General features: G+C 40.0%; 1 non-coding gene across 1 annotated transcript; it reads left to right on the forward strand.

The window, feature by feature from the left end:
- The first annotated feature begins 7,997 nt into the window (after positions 1-7,997).
- Positions 7,998-8,466, forward strand: LOC102283471 (peptidyl-prolyl cis-trans isomerase FKBP1A). The gene has a single exon (XR_001351377.2). It is a non-coding gene; the product is annotated as a peptidyl-prolyl cis-trans isomerase FKBP1A (transcript).
- Positions 8,467-21,906: the final 13,440 nt, after the last annotated feature.

A 21,906-nucleotide genomic window follows, 5' to 3' on the forward strand; every position in this document is an offset into this window, starting at 1 on the left:
AGAGATGATGAAGAAATTCAGAATGTAAGGAGGCTGTTCCTATACCTCAATTCTGTTTTGTTCAAACTTTCAGCTTGAAATGAAAGTAAAGGTGCGCAGAATATAGCCTTTGATCAAATACCTTTTTGTATTTGAAAAATAATATTAAAGGGAATGTATAAAGTCTGTATTCTCATTTGGCAAATTATTATGAATACATTGAAAAAAAACACTACAACAAACAAAAACAAAGGCCCAACTCCATCCTGGGAGAAAAATATTTTTGCTATTCAAAGTCTCTTCATTGGGAAGGAATTTTTCCCCTAGATTTTGAAGCCACATTCATTTTCTGTCCCTGCCCATTGCATTTAGTGAGGGCCAAGTTGACAGTGTTCCTTCCTGTGTGTGCTGATGTAGCTGAAAATCATAGCAGCCAATCAGCAATTTTTGCATGCTCTGGTTTCCAGTCCAGTCTGTCCTTTGAGCAAGGATCCTAAGTGCAGATTGCCAAGCGTGCTCTGTTGGTGGTCTTGGCCGCAAAGTCAGAGCGATGTCAAACTGAATTGTTTCACCTCTGATCACAGAACCTACAGGCTGCTGTGTCTTCTTTATGTCCTACAAGGTTACAGTCCTTTAAATTGGGTCATTGGAAACGTTTTTCTTGCCTGCTGCACACAAGCCAAAACCCCTTTGGTTTCTTCTAGTTATTCTTCTCATCACCTGGAATATTCCATTCTTGTCTTGGGAGAGGAAGCTCAACTTTTAAAAAAATTATGAGTCAGGATGGAACTCTGCCATTTAGAGATATTCAGCTTTTACAAAGGGAGCCAGAATGTAAGAACAGTTTCTCTCATTGCTCTTCTAACTTACAGGGAGAGTATAAATCACTGCAAGCCTCTGGCTAGATTGACTTGGTATAGGGGTTAATTTCTCCTGTGTGCTTTCTGAGGACAGTCAACGCTTTTTGCCTGTGGCCTGGGTTCATACGTGTGCTCATAGAATGTAAGAAAGGGTATTCTTTAAAGGAAATGTGGAATTTTACTCTGATCTGGTGCTTTCATTCATCCTCACCCTCTCCCTTCAATTTAGGCTCTTTTAACCTCTTTAAGAGAGAAAGCGTCAGCTTTGACTGGAGTGTTGTTGGCTTCCTTAAACATAATATATAAATGTAAAATGCCTAGCAAACTGCCTGATATAAAATAGGTGCTAATATAGGTAACTTTATTTCATTTTTTTCTAGTACATTCACCTTTAAAGTAACTAAAATGATTTTTCTCTTTCTTTGAAGAATTTCCATAGTATATTCTTTATTTCCCAAATTATTTTAAATCACTGGGATTAAAATAGTGTTAATATGGAAAGATGTATGGTTCATCAGAGAACAGATTTAGGACTGGATTTCTTTGTTTATAGCTTTTTTTTTTAATGGAATGAGGAGATGTTTGCATCTATTATTAAATAGAAAAGGAAGTTACAAAACCATAATATACAGTGTATAGTGTATACCTACTTTTTATTGTGTTTACAGTTTTAACAAGAATAAGAAAGAAACATGCTTAAACAATGAGTTCATCTAACTTTTTTTGGTTAACGATATGTGCTGTTTCAAGGGATAAATTTTTGAATTCATAAATGGATCTTCATACCTTTTAAGATATTCTCAAAATGACAGTTTCTATGAAGCAAATGCCATCTAATAATGTGTGTCTTGAGAAGGGCTTTATCTAAACAAGCTGCTACAAGAATAGGTTTGTAACTCCTACATCTGAAAAACCCATCATCCTTCTGCTTCCATTGCTTCAGGATAGATTCTTGCCTCCCAAAGGGAGATGTTCTTCATCATCCATAACAGCCAACCAACTGTTTTGATCACTGGCCTTAGAGGCACCAATCACATTACCCTCCTCAACACAGATTCTTCTAGAGACAGTTGATAAAAATAGTATGAAAGTGAAAGTGTTAGTTGCTCAGTGGTTTCGACTCTGTGACTCCACGGACTACAGCCTGCCAATCTCCTCTGTCCATGGAGTTCTCCAGGCAAGCATATTGGAGTGGGTAGCCATTCCCTTTGCCAGGGGATCTTCCTGTCCCAGGGATCAAACCTGGGTCTCGTGCATTGCAGGCAGATTCTTTACCATGTGAGCCACCAGGGAAGCCCCAAAATAGTATAATTTCCTTTAATCTCCCTGGAAGTAATACAGATTTTATAAAATAATTGAGAAATTCAAGACAGGAGTGAGTCTTAAGCTATCAGTAATGTGCAGAAGAAAGTTAGAGGAAAAAAAAAAAACATCATCAGGGAAACTGCATGGAGAAAAGGAATTTGACCGGATACCCTCTTGTGTTTTCTTCCAACCCACATTCTGCAAAGTCCCAACACTTGCTTGATCAAATATTTCTTTTCAGGGGTAGGAAGAGAAATAAAAATAAGTATTATAGAGCTCTAACCATCATAGATTATTGAAATTCAATAAACTCATAGAAAATTCGTATATATTAAGCAGATTTATTTTCATTATGTGAGCATGAAAATGAAAAAAAAAAAGTTTCCATAACCTTAAAAGAGCTGAAATGATTTTCTCTACAAAAACTGTGTTCTCAAGTTTCATTGCCTTGTGCCAGTTTTCAGCCTAGAGTGAATTTTTATAGTTGAGTCATAAACCTCTGAAAATCATACCATAGGTTTATAGTGGAAGGAAGGCTGACACCACTTTAATTACAGAGTGGCAGGGGCTGGGGTGAGAAGCACGGCATTAACTCTTTCACTCATAAGCCACTTCACAACACTTCAAAACAAGTGGATTCCACCATTCAATCCTGAAAACTTGGATTTCAAAAGATCACTGAGTTTGTACAAGTCTTTGTTTTTTTTTTAATTTTATTTTATTTTTAAACTTTACATAATTGTATTAGTTTTGCCAAATATCAAAATGAATCCGCCACAGGTATGCATGTGTTCCCCATCCTGAACCCTCCTCCCTCCTCCCTCCCCATACCATCCCTCTGGGTCGTCCCAGTGCACTAGCCCCAAGCATCCAGTATCGTGCATCGAACCTGGACTGGCATCTCGTTTCATACATGATTTTATTTCAGTTTCTTTGCCCCTTCCAAGAAATGCTATCTTTAGAGTTATAATGAATAGTTTGGGTCCTCATATTTGGATCAAAGCAATCTGCCATCTCTGCAGAAACCAACCTTCTTAGGCTATTGCAGCGAACCTACTTCAGGCTTGCATTTATGAGCTGTTCTGATGACTGTTATTACTAAGATCTTTTTCTGCCAATAGATAAAAAGTAAAGGTTTGGTTTCTACTTTGCAGCTAAGAAATGACTTCAAAACTCATATCCTGAAAGAGGAAAATCCAAGGCTTTTGGCTGCCACTATTTCTTTGGCTGCGTTGCCCACATTTTGACGAACAAGGAAATGATCAAGCAACTGTTTAAGAGGATCAATGGCCCCAAATAACTGACTCATGAAAGCAGCAAAGCTTTTCATAGCCATCTTAGGGATCTCAAATATGGAGGCTTCTTTCATATATATCCATAGGGCATATTTATATAAACTGCTGAGGGATCATAACCATGTGTTATATAGCTTAGTACATTGTGAGCTGTTAAAAAAACACAAATCAATTATAATATGTTGAGGAAAAAGAGTAAAGGAAGAGAGGCGTTTTCTTTGTACTAAGATACCTAGGAAATTTCATCCTAAAACGGCTGAGGAAACAGCTCTAATGAAATAAGCTAAGCTGGGACAGATCCATCAAGTCAATAACTACATTAGCAATTACATCCTTTTAGTGAAAAAGAGTCCTGGGCCATGTCTCCATAGCTATTGAGGGGACGTCTCTTCAGCTATGCTGGAAGAGTCCAATACCTTTGGCTGCCTCAGCTCTCCAGGGCTTTCACTTAAAGCAGTTGATGGATTAAGTTGGCAGCACACAAGGGCCAGCCACCAGAATGTATCGGGATTGTGTCTAGAAACTCATGGAAAATTCTGAGAGTCTAGCTCCAATCAGAGTTTAGAAAATAGACTTGATAGACCCTGAGATGTTTCTTTCTTTTTTTTTTATAAACGGGTCATTCTCTTTTCCATTAATGACTAACAAACAACTACATGCTACTATAGATGGAGATGCTGATAAACCATGTTTTCAAGGTATCTTCACAGAATCATCTGTTAATGCTGCAAGAGATCTTAGAGAAAAACTGCCTAGCAACTTACCCAAGGTATTTTTTTTCTAATTCATAGACTTATAATTCTTAAAAAATGAATTTAATACTATAGATGTGTTGCTCATACTCTACTAATTTTATTTTTCACTTACTAATTCATGCTGTGTAGGTAGCTTATTTTGTGTTTTAAAATCCACAAGCATTGCCCCCTTTCTCCCCAGTTTTGTTCCCTGTTGTTCATCTCCAGGGTTTATAATTCTCAAAATCTGGTAAGATAGAGACAATGAGTTTAAAGTCGATATAAGCAGTGGAAGTTGAAAAACCTTTGTTTATCTGTTTAGCTGACTGGTGTTCTGAACCACTCAATCAATCAATCTTGGCTAAAAGTGGTTCCAGCTGATCTCCATACATTTAGTCCTGCTTGGAATTGCTATTATATTACTTAAACTGTTGAATTCTCAACCATTTAATGGACAGGCTTTGTCTTCTCCAGATAACCTGCATGCTGCTTGATTAGTGCTGGTTTGATTCTCTTCTGGACACTTTTCCTTTAATTAAATCCGACAGCTTTTTTGGCATGGTACGTTTACAAGCACCCTAGGATCACTGTGTCCTTTCTATTTATAAAAGTCAGCTCCTAGATTCCACAGAATAATGTAGGTGAAAGTGTTTTGAAAAAGTGAAACGCGTCATAGAAGTACAAAGTGTGTGTGCTGTGTACTTAGTCACTCGGTCATGTCTGACTGTGACCGTATGGACTGTAGCCCACCAGGCTCCTCTGTTCATGGGATTCTGCAGGCAAGAATCTGGAGTGAGTAGCCATTCCCTTCTCTAGGAGATCTTCCTGACCCAGGGATCACACCCAGGTCTCTTGCGTTGCAGGCGGATTTCTTTTACTGTCTGAGCCACAGTACATTACTGGTATTTTCTCATTTGGGAAAGCAACCTTAGTAAAGCAGGTTTGGTACAGCAACCTAGTTCAACTTTTGTTCTAGATCTTTTTCTGTTTCTTTTTCTCTCTCTCCTTCCTTTGAAGCACTTTGAAAACTTTCTCCTTTGTATCTCTGAAGACCCGAAGTTGCTTTTCCAGTAACATAAAGAATAAACAAAGCAACAGATAAATATTTCAGAGCTAGCATTTTGGGGAAAAAACCCTATCCTTAGGGTCAGCTGTTTAATGATTTTCCTTAATCCATCCATACATTTGCTTCTATTGAAATTTATAGGTCCACTCACATGTAAGGCTCACACGTAAGAAAAAATATAGTTAAAAGATATTAATTAATTTTATATTTCTGTTTTCTATAGTTCTCTAGTGTTTCTTCCACAATCAAATGGCAAAAGATATTATAATTAATATAAATATGATAGCTATTAAAAATAATATATCCCAAAGATTCAAAGATAGCTCTAACAGGTTTTGGGTAAAATTGCTAGTCAAAAAGAAAAGTAATTTTTAAAAAAATGACAGAGAAAAAGAGTAAGTAAACTCAAAAGCTTCAGTTAACAAAGTTAATACCATGTTGGCTAATGCACAAACAGCTTCAATTTCCTTTAATTAGTTCAGAGTTAGGTGACAACATATTTAATCAGTGAGCTAACAAGTGCAGCAGCTGATTGCTCTCACCGCCCTGTGTGTATGTGTTGACTGAAAAAGTAAATAAAATTACTTTCACTGCAATAATAAAGTGGCATCCTAATTTTATTACAGTAGCAACCTTTTAGAAGTGGCATGCAGCAGTGAAAATTGATTATTTCCTAAGTGCTTTTCCCCCCTTTAACATGTCACTGTGGTTTAACCCTTTGGGAATGAGATGGCTAACTTCGAGTCCATCTGTCAAAAAGACTGACCACATCACCACCATGTTCTGTGTCTTTTCTGCAAGGTATTGAGATGGTGCAGAATGCATTGCTTGAATTCATGTTAGCATCTGTATTCCTAGGTGGCAAAATGTAGCCTTCAGCAGACAGAGGAATCTGCTCAAAATTCAGTGTTTTTCCAATTAGTTAAACACACCTAGAAGCCAGCCGTTGTCTTTTTTTTTTTTTTTTTAAGTGTCTTTGTCAGTGAGATAGAAAATAGGTGTCATTTTTCTCATCCTCTTCATGACCTATATAGAGATATTCATTTATTTTTTATATTAATTAGCTTGGATTTTGCTATGATTTTCCTGGGTTGGCAAAAAACAATGCTATTCACTCAGGAAACATTTATTCCAATATCCTCAGTCCTTTGAGGGTTACAGTGTTTAGAGTACATTGTTCTTCAAACAATTGTGCAATTGAAACCAATAAGTGGTAATAAAAATTGCTAAGAATAACCTGTTCCTTTTGCCATCATTACCCATATCATATGAAGGACTTAGTTGATCTTCATTGGGTTTCCATGCCTTTAGCCCTCATAGAAAATACTGAGACAAAGATCTTACTAAAATGTCTTTTGTTATTCCCTTATAAAGACTCTTGATCAAGCATATCAGGAGGAATTTTAATTAAAAGAAAACAGAATCTATATTGTAGGATCCAAGATACTTTTGTTAATTTCAGCTGGAGTTGTGATGTTGTCGCTTCATTGCTCGCTTTATTTGATGCGTAGGTGCCAGGTAACCTAGCTGCGTTATTTCATTTAATCCTCACAACCACCCTGGGAGGTAGACACTATTTCAACACCCATTTTTCTGGTGAAGAAACAAATACAGAAAAGTGAATACTGCAGCTGGAGCTGAACCAGGCTCGTACTGTGAATCTCAAGGTGGGAGAAAGGTGATCTTGCCCACACTGCTAAATTCCTTTCCATTCTGCATATGCATTAGGGCTACTCTGGAGAAGGCAATGGCAGCCCACAATAGTACTCTTGCCTGGAAAATCCCATGGATGGAGGAGCCTGGTAGGCTGCAGTCCATGGGGTCGCTAAGAGTGGGACACAACTGAGTGACTTCACTTTCACTTTTCACTTTCATGCATTGGAGGAGGAAATGGCAACCCACTCCAGTGTTCTTGCCTGGAGAATCCCAGGGATGAGGGAGCCTGGTGGGCTGCCATCTATGGGGTTGCACAGAGTCAAACACGACTGAAGTGACTTAGCAGCAACTTGGTTTTGGCATCCTGGATTTTACAGCAAAGTATTACAGGAGTTCTTTATCTGCGATACCAGTGGGGCTCTTAGTTTTCCCCATAAGACAGATATGCACCAAGGTCTCTGTTTTACAGACCAACTTCCTCTCAAGACCAGAGATTGATTCAAGTGGGACATCACTGTTTTTCTTTCCAGAATGATAAACCTCTTTCTTTTGCACTTATTTCAAAAGACAGGATAACCTAGGTCTTGGAGCCTGGTAGGCATGGGTTCAACCCCTGACTTATTATCTATGTAACTCTTGAGTAAGTTACTTAACTTTTGAACTTAAGTTTCCTCATTTATAAAATGGAGCTGCAGAAAAACACCATTGTATATAAAATAAACAAGGATTTACTACATAGCACAGTGAAATATATTCAATATTTATAATAACCTATGATGGAAAAGAATCTGAAGTAGTAGATACATACATATATATATACACACACATGTAGGTATAACTGAATCACTTTGCTGTATACTTGAAAATAACATAATATTGTAAATCAATTATACTTCAACCTAAAAAAAAATGGAGTTACAGATACCTACTATATAGACCTGTTGTCAGAATTAAATGAGATCACAGAGCTCAAAAATTATTATTCAGTTCAAGAGATGTATGAAACCCACCAAACAAAAAGTCTTGAGCAACCACCACACCTCCACAATTAACAGAGCCAACAAAAATTTACGTAGTACAGCAGAGCCATGGAATCCCGCGAGATCCGGTCTCGGTCCACGCTGCCGGTCGCGCAGCCAGTCGGCCAACCCAGCGTCCGCCGCTACGGCAGCCATGGGAGTGCAGGTGAAGACCATCTCTCCCGGAGACGGGCGCACCTTCCCAAAGCGTGGCCAGACCTGCGTGGTGCACTACACCGGGATGCTTGAAGATGGAAAGAAATTCGATTCCTCCCGGGACAGAAACAAGCCCTTTAAGTTTGTGCTGGGCAAGCAGGAGGTGATCCGAGGCTGGGAAGAATGGGTTGCCCAGATGAGCGTGGGTCAGAGAGCCAAGCTGACTATCTCCCCAGACTATGCCTATGGTGCCACTGGGCACCCAGGCATCATCCCACCAAATGCCACTCTCATCTTTGACGTGGAATTTCTAAAACTGGAATGACAGGAGTGGCCTCCTCCCTGAGCTCCCCGTTCTTGGATGTGCCACAGAGGGATCCGGCGCCTCCAGAGGCACACAGTGAGTCATATGGAGCTCTTCCTGATGTTTCACTACACTCTTTGTGTAAACATCTTCCCAGACTGAATGTGTTCTGCCACCGGCTTTGCTCTTCCCCTTTCTCCTCCTATATGTGTTGACCTGAACTATATGCCCTAAACCTCAAATTACTCAGTTTGTTTTTGTTTTGGGGTGAAGATTGAGTTTCAGTCCTTTGGATCTAGGTTTCCAATTAAGTATTAGTCAAGTATTAACAGCACAAATAATGGGTTAACTTTAGGAATTGGTGTTGGGGTGAGGTGCAAGAATATTTATTTTATTTTTTTGGATAAAAGTTTTATCTATTATATATTAAACATTCTTGCTGCTGCACTGCAAAGCCATAGCAGATTCGAGGTGCTTTTGAAGGCCGAATTATTCTCCAAGTTGAGGGATGTCCTCGGGTTGAATTGAAAGCCCTACCCGAAATTGCAGTGGGAATGGGGAGAGCCTTTGCCTCCACTGCCCCACCCTCACCCTCCTTGTAGACCCTCTGCCTTTTGAAAGCACATCATTTTCACTGAGATGTTGGACATTGCAGATGTCTGTTCCCTAGGCCAGCAGGGACCTCTGAAACCTTCATGGCCTGGCCTTTTTTTTTTTTTTATCCTGTGGTTTTTCTAATGAATATCCAGGATTTCTGTAATTGCATAGCTATCCAAGCTCTACTTCCTAAATTTTAAGAACTTTAGTCCAAAGTTAAATTGAAGGTGCTGTTTGTAGACACTTAATACCCATGAAAGCCCACCTATCGTGACAAATCCTTGAGTGTGTTGTCTTAAGAAAATGATGCTGGTCATCACAGCTTCAGCATCTCCTGTTTTTTGATGCTCAGCTCCCCCTGCAAATCTGATTTCTGACTTCTCCTTGCCCCCTCTCACCCTTTTGCTGTCCTGTGTAGTGATTTGGTGAGAGAAATTGCTGCCTACTCCCCCAGCCTACCCCCACCCCCTGCACTACACATGAGTTTCAAGTTTTATTATTGCAATAAAAGTGCTTTATGCTGGCTTTTCTCAAAAGAAAAAAAATTTACATAGTACAGGCTGGCTTCTCATGTTTGTAGTATACATACCACTTGTGCTATCGATGTCTGGGAGGCTGGAAATCTAGTTAAATGAGGAAAAGTTGATGTTTGTACTACTACTAACAGATATTATGTGGGAGTACCCTGACTTTTGAAATGTCTTTTTCTACTTCTACGGGATGACTTGAGTAGTTTACATTTCTCAGTGCCTCCGGGTTTCTGCTGCCATTGAATTCATTTAGTTGTGGGTTATCTCATCATCACAAATCTGTTGCTGCTGTTTTCCAGGGGCTCCCCACAACTGGATAACCCTGTTATCCTTCTTGTCTCATGGTATCAGTGACCCAAAGCTATGAGATTAGCAGTCATTCATGGAAGCTTGTGGGCAGTGATTATGTTGCACCTTTAAGTAAGCAATTTAAATTTGAGATTTTGTGATTCGCAATGGATCAACCAAAAGCAGATCAAATTTTCACACTTGTGGAGCATCTCTCTTCCTCCCTCCCAACTTATTCCACTTTCCCAATCCTTCTGGAAACACTCAAGCTTGTACTTACTCATGCAAAGAAATCATTTAATTCTTCTCCTTTCTCCCCTCTAAACTTTTCTTTCTCCCACAATTAAATGGCTCATCAGTGTGTTTTTCTGTGATGTTTCAGAGAGAATTAATTGATACTGTCTCAGAAAATAGAAACTGCCATAGTCAGTTATAGTTTCAAATCACCTTCCTCCCTTCCCCAACTCTTAGTTCATTCATAAAGCTTTTATCAAGTTCCTATTGTATGTGCAGTTCAGTTCAGTCGCTCGGTTGTGTCTGACTCTTTGCGATCCCTGTCCATTACCAACTCCCGGAGTTCACTCAAACTCACGTCCATCGAGTTGGTGAGGCCATCCAGCCATCTCATCCTCTGTCGTCCCCTTCTCCTCCTGCCCCCAATCCCTCCCAGCATCAGAGTCTTTTCCAATGAGTCAACTCTTCGCATGAGGTGGCCAAAGTTCTGGAGTTTCAGCTTTAGCATCATTCCTTCCAAAGACCACCCAGGACTGATTTCCTTTAGAATGGACTGGTTGGTTCTTCTTGCAGTCCAAGGGATTCTCAAGAGTCTTCAGTAAGCAAATGATAAACAATGTCTCTGAGTCTGAAGTGCTCTTCTTGGTTATCTTTATCATTCTTGTCTGTTAACTATTGTGACTTTGGGGAACATCAGCAGAGTGAAAACGGAGATAAAATGTATTCTTTCCGAATAATGTGAGATTATCAAAATGTTGCTTCTAAGTCATTGTCTTCACTGTTGGAGGGTCAAAGTAGCATACTAGAATTGATATTCTGAAGAGTAATAAAGTAAAAAAGATAGTAAAGACCTCACAGAACAACCAGGTCCTGAGAGAGAAAAAAAATGGCCAAAGAAATGAGAAACAGAATCTGGGTTTAGAATTTAGGTTCTTGTTTTTTTCACTTCTGGAGTCACAATTCTTCCATTGTCACAATGGGGCCATGTCTCTGTATTTCTTTGTCCCCCTGGAATATTCATTTATGACTCTAAGAGAAAGTTGGCAGGTAATTACTTATTATAGTATTTTGAGGGAAAAAACAACAACAAAAAAACCACCAGCTGGAATAGTCAACATGGTGGATACACAAGTGAAATGGGAGTATTAAAACTTCTATTGGGTAGACTATTCATATATTCATCTTTGGCTTTAAGGTTATAAATTTTGTAAAAGCCAAAATTTAGTGTATTAATATGGCACACATGAACTCTTAAAATCTTGTTTTTAATGGCAGCAATGACTGAAGTGAAGTTACATCAAGGCATCTGAAAGAGGCCGTTAAAATAAAACCTCAGTTGTGATCTAAAAGGCTTAAGTTAGAAAGCTAACATATGTACCAGGTGCCTCCCTGCCTAAAATACTCTGTAAATTAAGACAGGATTCTCAGAACAATGACCAAAATGCACATGTAGCATTAAGATATTTTGTTGCCTCCTAATGATTCATGTGAAAAACATTAAATAGTTTTAGGTGGACATCAGTCTTGTTTTCCTGCCCCTGTGGATTAGGCTATTTTATCATCTGCAGGAAATCAGAGAAAAATAATTGTATTGTAAAAATGATTTTGGCTTCCTTCAAAGTTTTTAATTGCTTTATTTTTTCCCTTTGAAACACCTGATATTTAATAGGCAGAAAAAGTACATGGATAATAAACATCTTTAGAAATAAGCAAGAAACACCAAAGATTATTATTGATGCTGCTGCAGCCTCCCACAAAAATAGATTAATAGAAAAAATAAGGCTCTCTTCCATAAATTGGCTTAACAGGATGTGCTGTCTTAAGGTTCTCTCCTGGATTGTGAAATACTGTCACTTCAGTGATGAGAGGAAGCTAAGTAAATTGTACTCACTAGTGACATGTCTGGCGATGCAGACATTTCACTCCTTGCTGAGAGCCCAGACACAGGGCAGAACTAGCCGAAATGGACAACAGCATGGAAATGTTGCTCCAAAGAGCAACTCTACTGGTATTTTCCTCAAGTTTTAGCACAGAATGGGGCCTTTCCCTGCTTACAAGAAAACTCCATTTTTCATCCTCGGGAGAGCCATGATTGCATCCTGTTTTTAATGCCTCAGAAGGAACTGAAGCCTTTATTCAGATTAAAGCTATTGTCTGAGAGACATCAGCAAAGAATCTATCAATTATCACCCAGGGAACAGACTTGTCACCAAGGGAACAGTTTTAGAGGAGCAAAGGCCTGAAGGTATATTTTTATAAGACACAGGAGTTGGCTATTTCCAGGATTTTTAATGGATAAGGTTGCAAGTTGAGATAATTCTACGGCGGGAGAGTTGGTTGCTCTGTCCATAAGAAGTTCAGCTACAGCACTCTCCATTTTGATTAAAGCCAAACTAGGTGTGTTTAGTTTCCATTGGAAATATCCCTGTTTCCTTTTCTCTGGAGTGAATCCTGCCACAGGAATACTACTGTTTCTGTTATCCACAATCTTTGGCCAGCAAGGATGCCAAGCAGGATAATGAATGTTGAGGGCAGTAAAGGAGTAATCCTGTGTGTTCATATTTAAAAGAAATACACTCAAACAGCTGCAAGAGATGGGCTGCAATTCATTTTCTCCTGTGGTTTAATATTCTTTGGAAACTGGAAACACAGTTTCTCTCTGCAGAATGGTGTGCTCAGGGTAATTGTCAATGGAAATGACAAATTTAGAGAAAAATTACATCCTTTGGTCAGAGTGAAATAGTAATAGATAGCAAGACAAAAAACAGTCCTTCTCCCTACCCACAAAGTTTAATTGACCTCTTCTTGCAAAGGATCAGTATAGTGAATTGTTTAAGAATATCAGCCAAGGGAACCTGAAAGGCTGTTTGTTTGTTTTAAATATTTATTTATTTGGCTATTCTGGGTCTTAGTTGTGGCATGTGGGACCTAATTCCTTGACCAGGGACTGAACCTGGGCCCCCTGCATTGGGGGCTTGAAGTCCTAGCCCCTGGACCAACAGGGAAGCCCTGAAAGGGTTTGCTTTGAATCTCAGTTTTATTAATCCGTGACCTTGAATAGTGCAGTGCCTTATTTATAAAATGAGGATGATAACTGCATTACCTTATGGCGTTGCCATAAACAGGAGATATGTGACATACTTGGCACGTGCCTGGCATACAAGACGTGCTCAAAAATGATAGCTGTTGGTTAGCATAGAAGTATGGCTGTGCGGGAACATAGCTGCTTGATTAAAGAGAGGTGAATAGAGTTTACTGATTAGTTCAGCAAAGCACTGACACTTTAGACTAGATATAGGTACTGTGCTAAAAAAGCCAGTCTCTACCCTTATGGTGCTTAGACTTGAGTGGTGGTTATATGCATTAGATAAAACACATGCATATGACTATATGAACTGCAATTACACTAAATGTCTTAAAGAAAATATAGCTAATGCCATGAGAAAATATAACAGAGATCCTAAACTGTACTTGGGAGTCAGGAAAAAGCTCCCTGAGAAGGTAACATTCAAGCCTAAATTTGAAGAATCAGTAAGAGTTAGCCAGATAAAAGGGACTAGGGCTGGTGGTGTGTACTTCAAATAGAGAAAGCCATGTGTACCAAAGGGCTAAGATAGAACTCACTTAGCATATTTGAGGAAAGGAGAGCTGGTCAGTGAGAAGAAGCTGAGTAAGAGAGGGAAAGTGTGAGACAGGAGAAAAAGTTCCAGAGGCAAGTAGTGGCTAAGTTATGCAGAAACTTCTAGGTTTTTGCTAACGATCTTGATTTTTTTTTTTTTTTCCTAAAAATGTCAGGAAGCAGTTATAGAGCTTTGAGTATAGTGAGTGACATAACCAGACTTGCCTTTTGTAGAGGTCATTCTGGCCACTGTTAGAGAATGGATTTGGAGCGGAAAGAAAAGATGTACAGAGAAGTCAAACTTATACTGGACAAGTCTTTGTTAAGGGTGATGGACTAGGCTGGTAAATCATGAAGACATGGGAAATCTGAGTGAATTAGAGATGTCTGAAAGGTAGAGGTGAGTGGAGTTGGTGGTGAATTGGCAGTAATTGGGATGAAAGAGAGGCAAGGCTCAAGGATGACTCACAGATGCCTTGGCATGAGCAAGTAGATAGAAACATATGTCAATTCCTGATGATCTATTTGAGTTAATACCATTGCTGCTGATAAGGCTTGTAGATAGCCATTAAGGATAATGTCATTTGGTATAAACATTATTGATTTTAGCTTGCGAATGTATAATCAAAAATTCCTACTAGCGTTTTGTAATAAGTTGCCAAATAGATCTCCAGTGCAAAAGTTCGTTTCTCTTATGTACCCCCACTGCAATCCTAGTGTTTTTTGATGGATTTTACACATACAAATGTTTTCCAGTATTTAGTAATTTGTTTTCTTTCTTCTCATCCTCCCTCTCCCCCTTGTCTCTCTCACAGCATCTAGCCCTTCATCATAACTTCTATGAGAGCTGCCTCGATAGGAGACAATAATAAGATGGATAAAACTAGAGCACTAAATAGGCACCAGCCACAGAAAAGATAAGGCTAAAGAGGTGAGGTGGCTTTCCCAGTGGCTTGCTGGGTGAATTGAACGGGAGGAATAGAAGGGATATTTCTTGTTTCCAGAAGTTGGAGAACTCTTGGATGTTTGCCATTGCTATAATCTCATACTTGGGGATACACATGGGATAAAATGCTATTTCTGCTGCTTCAGTCAAACTGTTCTAGTGGTGACTATAGCATTTTGAGGTATTTTGACATCACTGCCCAAGGGTAATGAGAGAATATGGAACTGTGTTCTTTTTTCATTATATTTTTTTTCTCTATTTCTCTTTATCTATTGCATTCCTATTATTTTCAAACAAAAACTCAGTTAAAAAGCTAAATTAGAGAATCTTTCTCATTTGTTTGACTCTGCAAAGAAAACTTTGTCATTCCAGGTATTGGTTTATAAACTATGCTTTTTAAAAATTTCTGCTTTAAATTATTGATAAAATATTACCAATATTGTTAACAGATAATAAGCCAATAAAGTGACTGCTGTTCAAAATAACCATATAACACCTTCAGAGTCATGAAATGGAATGAGGTGGCTACATTTTGCAGTTTTATGAGTAATACATGACGTGTGGTATGGACTTAATGGGTCCTCTGCTCCAATCCATATGTTGAAGCTTTAATTCTCAATATGATGGCATTGGAGATGTGGCCTTTGGGGTTAATCAGGGTAAGATTAGGTCATGTGAGTTAGGCCCTTATGTTGGGATTAATGCCACAGCAGGGTGCTGCAAGTTGGATATATACAAGTCAGAAGTGACTCATCAGAATGCAACCAAGCTGGCTCCCTGATCTTAGACCTCTAGCCTAGAGAACTGGAAGAAATAAATGTTGTTTAAGCAACTCAGTTTAGGGTGTTTTGTTATATCAGCCTGAAGTGACAAAGATACAACATGGTTCCAGGACTTTTGTGTGTTTGCGTTCTTTCTGAATGAGTCTTTCCTTAGGTCAGACATGTATTTCTTATATTGTTGTTGGGTTCAACAGTTTTTTATCCGTCACAGTATTCTTACATAGGTATCAACTGCTGGGAATTGTGTTTGGGTGGGGAGGAGAAAGAGAGAGTTTATAAGGCAGAGATGGAGAAGCAAAGAGATTGAGATTCCAGGTTCTGGTCTCTATTGGATCACTCAAAAAGGAAATGGGAACTGACATTTATTGAGTCCTTACTATGGCCCAGGCAGTGTGCTAGACTTTTTGCATATGTCATTTTTCCTGGCCCTTGTAAGACCTTTATTTTGTACACAAAGAACCTGAGGCTCAAAGAGGTTTAATAATTTGCCCACAGTTGCACAGCTGGTAGAAGGCTGAGTTATAGTTTCAAACTGGGTTCTGGACCTCAGTGTCTAAGTTCTTTTCTATAATTCTCATTCCTCTATGAGGATTTCTTCCAACTTCACTCAGTTCATTGACTGTGGAAGTTATGAGATAGCCCTCACTTAGCCACTGCCTGGTTCACTGGGGAAGTACGACAGGAAACCCTGATGACACTATATGCAATGACTAGATGACCCCACACACAGAATGACTGGGTGGGAGTTAGACTCCAGGCACATTCATGTTTGGAGAAGAGCAGTGCATTGTGGTTAGCATTAGCTGTGAATACCCTCTGAGGGGATACACACACACACACACACACACACACACACACACACACACGTCTTGAGAAGACCTCTATGGTCTGTGGGATGTTTAGGCGTCAGAGAAGACAGTGGAGGACATGCTTCTTCGCAGAGATGATTATGAACACCGAGAGTGGCAGAGCTGGCGAGGCGTCTCCATACCAGGCAGATGAAGCCACGCACTGACCGAGACCTCCAGCCAGATTGAAGAGCCTGGCGTTGATCCCATTTTAGTGAAACAGTCAGTTCAGCTCAGCACTTGTAGTGAGGTCTGGGAGCTGCTTGTCCCGGTCCCCAGTGCTAAGCTTTTAGGCTGTGCCAGAATCAGAAGCAGTCTGGCCAAACTATGCAAAAGTTAGGTCGGGCTTACAGTGCAAATAAGACTAAATTCTAGTTATTTTGTTTTCTGGTTTAGTTTGGATGCACAGGAACTCTTTTCTGCAAAGCTGATGATAAATTAAGCATGTTTTCTGTCACAAAATTGACAAGATTAAGCGTCCCGTGGTCACTGCATTTCTGATTATGGAAGGATCATTAACAAGCAAACATCTGGCCATTATTCCTGATGAATCTGTTTCTTGATATCTCTTGACAAGGAGAGTGGGAGGGGTCAGTGAATTCAAGCACAGATGAACCGCGTTGTGGTGACCCTGGCCATTGACTCTAGTAGTTATTGTTAATGAAGCATTTTGCATAATTGATTATTTGAAACCGAAAGATATATCCATCATATTGTGCCATAGGGCACTTGCGTTGGCTCAGAAGCAGAAAAGCTACTCAGAAGAATGTGTGTTTGAAGCTGGGGAGTCGGCAGAGTGGATGCAGGAGACAAGGGGGTGCTGGGTGTGAAGCGTCCATTAGTCGCAGGTTCCTGACATCAATCTACAGATAAAGGAGCAAAAAAGTAAAAGGTCTCCCCCAACATCCAGAAAGCCTGGTGCTTAGTGGGCTGTCCTCACAGACAGCCTTTTCCTGAGCTCTGAGGACAGACAGCGCCCTGCCTGAGTACCTGCCATGGCAGGTGACACCTCAAAAGCTTGCTGAGAGAACCATCAGGGAGGGCATGCACCAGGACAGCCTTCTGCACTGGGTGTGCTATTTCTGAACCCTGCTGCATAGAGGCAAGCTGCCAAGGCACACCTTTCTGGAGCCTCTTCTGCCACCTCATCAGGCCATGTGTTCAACTTGAGCTCGGGGAGAATGACAAACAACCAAGCAGAATTCTCCTTGAGCTCAGACAGGAGAGCGACTTCTTCCTCCTCAAACCCTCCGGCTCCAAAGATGTGTGCACCAGCTTTGTTCCAGGTGGAAGCATCTTTCCACCTGGCAGCCACCTTGGCTCCCGTGTGTCGTCTCACGGCTGAGATTTAGAACCACTGTCACAGAGTTGGAAGGGGCATCAGACATCATCCAGACAAGGCCTCCTGTTACAGGAGACAGCACGAGCTCAGAGAAGTGACTTGCTGGACACTGTGAAGAGTCGGCACAGGTCTGGGATGGAGCACAGGGTTCTTTCTGTCCTACTCTGTCTCTTCTGTATTCAAACAGGAATTAATAATGGGTTTATAACAATAACAAAAACACAGATTTAGGGCAGAAGCAATTACTCTCCACTACTCCCTCTCATTTTCCTGCTCTGCTTTTCTTCCCAATGGTTTGGTTGTCCTTTCACAGTGCCCCTCATATCTGTCCCATCTAAGGCATTCGTGTGCCACCACTCTGGTTCAGGTGGGAGCAATGTCAGCAACATCCCTGCCTGTCTCCCTGCCTTTAGCCTCTACCTCTCCTCTTACAGTGCTGGTTAAATCTGACGTCTGCATCCCTGATGAGGATTCTCTGCTGCTCAAGGTTTATCAGTGTCATATCACTTCTAACAGAGGAAAACTAAGACCCTGAGTACGATATTCAATTTCATCCATTTTGTGTTCTCAACTATTAGATAATGGAAACTGAACCAGCCTGGGAAGCTGGGTTGCTGAGGGACACCTCAGCTCAGCCATTAACTGTGTAACATGGGGATGACAATTAATCTCTGAGATGCAATTTCCTTATGTGTGACGTAAGGGGTTAGGACTGGCTAAACATTCACACATGCGTTTTCAGGTTGTTCTAATTCTAACCTCCACGCTTGCTACTCTCCATCATGATTCCTGTACTTTGGTCAGTTCTACCTCCTGTTAAAGTTATTTTCTAGCACAAGCCATACTTCCTATCATTTAATTTCAGCCTGTTGAAATCCCATCCTTCTTTCAAGACACAGTCAAAAAGCTGGTGGTGGTAAATTGTGTCTGACTCTTGTGACTCCGTGTCCTGTAGCCTGCCAGGCTCCTCTATCTATGGGATTTCCCAAGCAAGAATACTGGAGTGGGTTGTCATTTCCTTCTTCAGTGGATCTCCTGACCCAGGGATCTAACCCAGGTCTCCTGCATTGCAGGTGGATTCTGTACCAACTGAACCAGCAGGCAAGCAGCCAGAAAGCTGCCTGGAGCTATTTCTGACTGCAAACTCTTGACTATGTTCTCTTAAACCTCATTTCTGTACTTCTACAACACTTTTCTTCATGCCTACCTGTGCACCCAACTTATTTTTGTGTCTTGCTCATCTGTTTCCCCTATAATGTCTGGCTCAATGCTTTCCAAAAAGTCAACGTCCAATAAGTATTTGTTGAATTGAAAAACTGTAATTTTTGCCAAGAAAATATGTCTTTTTATCTTTGAAAAATTGATTCAGTTCAGTTCAGTTCAGTCCAGTTCAGTCACTCAGTCGTGTCGGACTCTGCAACCCCATGATTTGCAGCACGCGAGGCCTCCTTGTCCATCACCAACTCCCAGAGTTCACCCAAACCCACGTCCATCGAGTTGGTGATGCCATCCAGCCATCTCATCTTCTGTCGTCCCCTTTTCCTCCTGCCCCCAATCCCTCCCAGCATCAGAGTCTTTTCCAATGAGTCAACTCTTCGCATGAGGTGGCCAAAGTACTGGAGTTTCAGCTTTAGCATCATTCCTTCCAAAGACCACCCAGGACTGATCTCCTTTAGAATGGACTGGTTGGATCTCCTTGCAGTCCAAGGAACTCTCAAGAGTCTTCTCCAACACCACAGTTCAAAAGCACCAATTCTTCGGCGCTCAGCTTTCTTCACAGTCCAACTCTCACATCCATACATGACTACTGGAGAAACCATAGCCTTGACTAGATATTGGGTATACCTAAATTCATCAAGAAATTATGTAATGAGATTTAGTTATAAGTCACCTGGATATTTTTGCTAATTGGTTCATTCAAGTATTATTGAGGTATTCAGAATTGAACTAGTCTGTTCATTATTGGACAGTTAGACACAAATGTATTAATTGGAACTATCTGTCTTGTCTGTTACTATTTACTTTTTTTTTTTTGGAAGGGGTCTTAGCCTATATCTATCATATTCCATGGAACTAAGCACATCTAGGTATATTTGGCAGTTGGATGAGAAGGTTCATATAGATCCAATTTGCATAAGGGAACAAGGAAAGTCCTTAAAGAGAATGTATCCTAAAGGCAGATGGAGTCAGACAATCTTGGTCAGTAATAAAGACCCAGTAGTAAGGGAGAACATGTCCTAATGAGAAACGATAATTACAATACTTAACATTTATTGAATCTTACCAAATGTCAAACATGGTGCTAAGAGCTTTATAGGCATTGTCTTGCTTAATCTTCATTCTGTCTATTAAGGTAGAAACTATTATCCATCTTTTAGAGATGAAACTTAGGGAGATCAAATGTATCTGGTAAATATTTAGTTAGTGACAAAGAAAGAATCAAACCACAATCAGACCTGACGGATTGGTCCGACTCTAGAGCAGGGTTTGGCAAACTACAGGCGAATATGGCTTGTGGCCTGTTTTTCTGCAGCCTTCAACTAAGAATGTTAGTACATTTCTAAATGGTTACACAAAAACAGACCCAAACAAGACAGCTGGCATATGAGGCTTGCAAAGCCTGGAATATTTACTATCTGGCCCTTTGTAGATAACTTTTGCTGAGCCTTGAGTTCTAGTACCATACCCCATTGCTGCTCAGTATGTCAGGGCCTTCATCTCACTGGGTTTAGTTCTCCCATGGGACTTGTCTTTCAAGACTAGGGAGAGAAAGTGTAGCAAATAATACCCGAGAAAGTGATCTTACTGAAGATTCTTTAAGATGCTGTGTGATAACAGTACCACTTTTGTCCACATGTGACAAAAATATAGCACAAGAAAAGGACAGAGGCATGGAATACAGGGTGGCTTTTATATCCTAAAGATTACCAAGATTTTACTGTGCTCTGGTATTCAGGGAGCTGCAGCTCTTCTGCTATTTAGGCCGTGCCCTGCGTTGGTGCTGAATGTCTGTGGTATGAGGCAGCCTGTGACCACAGACCAGCCTGAGGAAAGATAAAATGGGGGAAGAACGAAGAGTCCCTCACAGGGCAGCTGACAATAGATTTTTATGAACAGACATTACTTAAAACCTAGATTCTATCAAGGAGGGAGAGATGAATAGGTAGAGCACAGGGGATTTTTACAGCAGCGAGGCTATTTTGTGCGATACTGCAAATAGTGGCTATGTGATACTATGCATTTATTGAAGCCCATAGAACTATACAACACAAAGAGTGAACCTTAATATAAACTACGGGCTTTGGTTAATAATACTGTATCAGTATTGATTTTTTAGTTTTAACAAATGCAGCACTCCAACACAAGATGTTAGTAGTAGGGGAAGCTGTACAGAAGGATGGGGTAGAGGATATATGGAAACTCTATGCTTCCTGACCAATTTTTCTGTAAATCTAAAAACTTTATTAATTAAAAAAACCCATTGAGATTGTATCAGAAAAAATTATTTGTTGGGGGAAATTTTTCATAGGACTATGATCTCATAATAAAAGGTGAGACTGACTCATGAAATGCTATTTATTCTCTTAAGAGAAACTCAATGTCCTTCTTCCCAGAAGACTCGTGTGGCCTGAAGAAATCCATTTACTTCCAGTAATTTATGATTTAACTGCCGACTTGTCAGTTTGAGTTAAAATTAGCAGACATTTCTCTTATTAAGAAAAGTATTTAGTAGTTAAATGGAGAAAGTCTGTGATTTCATCAAAAAAATTGTTGGAGAAACATGAATAAATGTATCAACGAAGCAAATATTTACTAAATTCTCACCAAGTCACAAATTCTATCAGTACATCAAAAGGAGTGTAAGACGTGACTTTTATCCATAAAACAAGTGTCTCAGTGGTGATGAGATCAAATGTATATGCATGCGAGTAAGAGCACATTTTTCATTAACAATTAGTTATCGAATACTCACCGAGTGCCAGACACTGTTGAAATCCCTGAAGAAAAACTCCTATTCTGTGGAGATGATATTTTAATGACAAAAATCATATAGTAAGCACAGGAAAAAATACGTGAACAAAATAATTTTAGTTAATAATACATGCTATGAAGGAAATAAAATAGAGCCAATGTAACAGTGATTTGGAGTGACAGCTGGCTTAGAGTTTGTCTTTAGGAAAGGCCTCCCAGACTCTGGACATCTAAACTGAGATTTGAATTGTAAAACACATTGCATATTAGTATTTTAGGCTCTGTGGACTGGCGTGGGGAGGGAATTTCTCATTTCTTTTTCTGATTCCTGTGCTCATAAAGGAGGACACTGCCTTGGAACCTACAGCAGTCTC

This window comes from Bos mutus, chromosome 3, assembly GCF_027580195.1.
Source record: "Bos mutus isolate GX-2022 chromosome 3, NWIPB_WYAK_1.1, whole genome shotgun sequence".
In the NCBI taxonomy this organism is placed as follows: Eukaryota; Metazoa; Chordata; class Mammalia; order Artiodactyla; family Bovidae; genus Bos; species Bos mutus.